Source organism: Pteropus alecto, unplaced genomic scaffold (genome assembly GCF_000325575.1).
Source record: "Pteropus alecto unplaced genomic scaffold, ASM32557v1 scaffold95, whole genome shotgun sequence".
In the NCBI taxonomy this organism is placed as follows: domain Eukaryota; kingdom Metazoa; phylum Chordata; class Mammalia; order Chiroptera; family Pteropodidae; genus Pteropus; species Pteropus alecto.
In genome coordinates, this window is record NW_006441071.1 from 9,616,671 (window position 1) to 9,619,858 (window position 3,188).

Here is a 3,188-nt window from a genome sequence, read left to right on the forward strand (position 1 = left end):
TGTTTAAAATAAGTAACGTTTCCTAAACACAAAAGAGGCATGCATGTAAAAGATATCTTCCCTTAAAGAGACAGATGTACTGAACAATAACAACTTGAGTTAAGATTTTTGATATTACTACAGGAAAATGCAATTATTGTCTACGAGATAAGAAAGAAAAATTTATGAATTATGGAAATTTGTTACTGCATCAGAGATGTTCTTTTTCTTTGATGGCATCATCTGCTACAACTCCTAATGAAGCATTATATTTTTCACCAGAAGATCTCAATAAATTTTTCACAATATAAAAAAGGTAGATTTTATCTACAGTCTATTACGTTAATTTTGGCCACTTACTTATTATTAGTCACAACATCGTATCTGTGACGGAACGCCACCAATGTATTATTTAACTTATGATGTAAACAGAGAAGAGGAAATAAAAAAAGTGATTTATTAAAAAAAGGAAAATTGTATCACATCAAATAGATTTGTCCACAGTACATTACAGAGTAATAGAACATGGTATGGTTCGACTCATTGCAGGTGAGGTTAATTGATGATTCACTTCAATAATCTGAAATGTCAGCCCTAGTGTGTATCCCTATCTAGAGATATTATACTTTCTTCTCAAAGTGATATTGTGAACCAAAATCATAATGTTTACTGGCTGCTGATTTGCCACAAAAAGAGCTTCTGAATATAAGCAGTCCTGAACATTTTGAAAATTATGAGAAAAATAAATAATATTTGGCTATATTTATAGTTTAAAGACATGGTAATTATTGCACATGAATGATAATCCAGAAGAAGAAGTGGTGAACTTTCAGAGAGTAATGAACTGGATGGGTGGGATGGAAATCATTTTAGAAACATTTTATCCCAGATCTAAAAAATTGATGATATAGTTAATGATTCTGGAGTGTTTTGTTTTGTTTTGTTCTTTTTTTTTTTTTTCCTGTCCTTTCCTTTTAGGTAGTATTTTCATTCTCTTAAAAATGAAGTAAGAATCATACTTAAATGTCACATTTGAAAGCCATCCTATAAATGTGGGAGAACCCATTTGTAATGATTAAAATAATGATTTCAGGATTGAATTGCCAAAGAAGCATTTGCTTAAGATTAAAGGTCATTTTTGGCAAGAGAATAGAATGAAGAACTTCACTTTTGAGGCCTATGGAAAGAAGCAAATGAAAGTTTAAAATCTATATGGTTTATACCCTTAAAAAAAGCTAATACATGCGATTTCGAGCAAATCCAGAAGATACTATGGAAGAAAAGGTCATACAATTTTTATAATGAGCCATTGAGATATGTGCATTTTATTTATACAGCATTCAGTGCTAAGTCAATCAGATCATATGTGCAATTTATAAGTGCACAGTAATATTTTCTCCTTTTAATTTCTTTTCCCTTTTATAATGTAAAATTATTAGATTCAGTGTATTAATTAGATTATGAGATATCTCTGTTTCACTGTCATTTGTTTCTTTTCTTTATTTTCAATTTTTGACCTGTTTTTTTCTTACTCTGTTCCTGATAAATTACAAACTTTCTTACTCAGACTTAAATTTTCATATACATTAAGACTTTTAAAATGTGATCTGCCTTTTGCTCTGGTGAGATTAGAAGATTCAGGAGCATCAATAGAAAACCGATGGAAAGAAAAGAAATTTCAAACATTAAAAGGACAAATGATTTTAACATTTTATTTTTAGCTTAGTCTATTCTTATAGAAAGAGGATTCTATTTTCCAAATTTGTAGAAAGTAAGAAAGCCAAATAATTACACTACCTTCTTTCATTGTATTTTATATACTAGATATAGTCACACACATTATTTCATTTAGTCTTCAAAAAAATCCTGTACCTAAGTAAGCAGGAGAAGAAGAAATTGAAGTTGAGAAACATAATTATGTGTGCTCAGCCCTGACTCCTTTTTGGGCCATGTTTTTCTAAATTAGCTATTATTTCTATTAGCTATTATTATAGAGAATATAAGCCCCGGATTGCTGCATACAGTTGTGCCACTTAGGCAATCTACAAAGTTGCCCAGCATAGTGGATATCTTACAAGTGTTCCTATAATTCTTCTTCAAAACACTTGAAACCAAAATTTCATAGCTCCCGTGGAAATGCCTTGAAGAATGTAAACATTTGATTTTACTAAAGGACACCTGTTCAAAAAAATTCATACTAAAGAAATGAATCATAGATAATATATGCTTTGAAATAATTTGAACACACTGGTAAGTGTCTACTATTTTGTGTGTAGATATCCCCCCTACATTAAAAACTTTTCTTAAATCTATTATAGTCCCATTAATGGCAAGCAGTGATGTCAGTAGTAATAAAAACATTTTTATTATGCTCAGCTGTTGATTAAATACCCAGCACAGAAGTATGTGCTTATTGAGAGCAAAATATATTTTAGATTTTATAAACTGATTTAGGTGACAAACCCACATATTAGATCAGGATCCTGAAAGCACTTGGCTCTTGAGAATAAAATATGAAATTCTGTTAGCAACCTGATGGAGACAAGTAATTCAGCATGCTGTTTGAAGATTATGGGAACTTTCAGCTTTCACTCCTAGGAGGCCAATACTCATAATGCTGAGGTTGATGTCAATGTCAGTTTTATACCCATTGTTTCCATACAAATTTACACAATGGAATTTTGGCCTGTAAAAACGCATATGTTATTGGTTCATGATCTCTTTTATTTCCTGTTTGGATCCACACTTTGCCCTGCATGTTTCATAAATCTCGACCAGGAGTCCCCAGACATATGCTTTGAGAAATAGCTATAAGCACAGAATTCACCTTCAGGAGGTTTAGTCTTCATTATTGTCTGTTAGTCAAGGTAGGGATTTGAGGCTACATATATTTAACATGATGTTCAATCTCTTCTTAATGGAATGCCAGAGCCATTTTTTCTAATGGAAAAAATTTCTGTTGTTTAGGGAAACATAACTCTCAATTTGTCCACAGGGAATTTCCTTAGATAATTTTAATATTCTTAAGAATGTTGATAAAATTTCTAGAAACCTGATGTTACTCTCTAATAGACTTTATGTCATGATATTATTATCTGTTAAATTTATTCTCCAGTCCTTTAGGAATACTTCAGAAAAGGTCTGGATATTTCAGAATAATTTTGTTAGTTGTAATGGCTTCTAAAAGTCATCTAAAACTAATTTTGAAA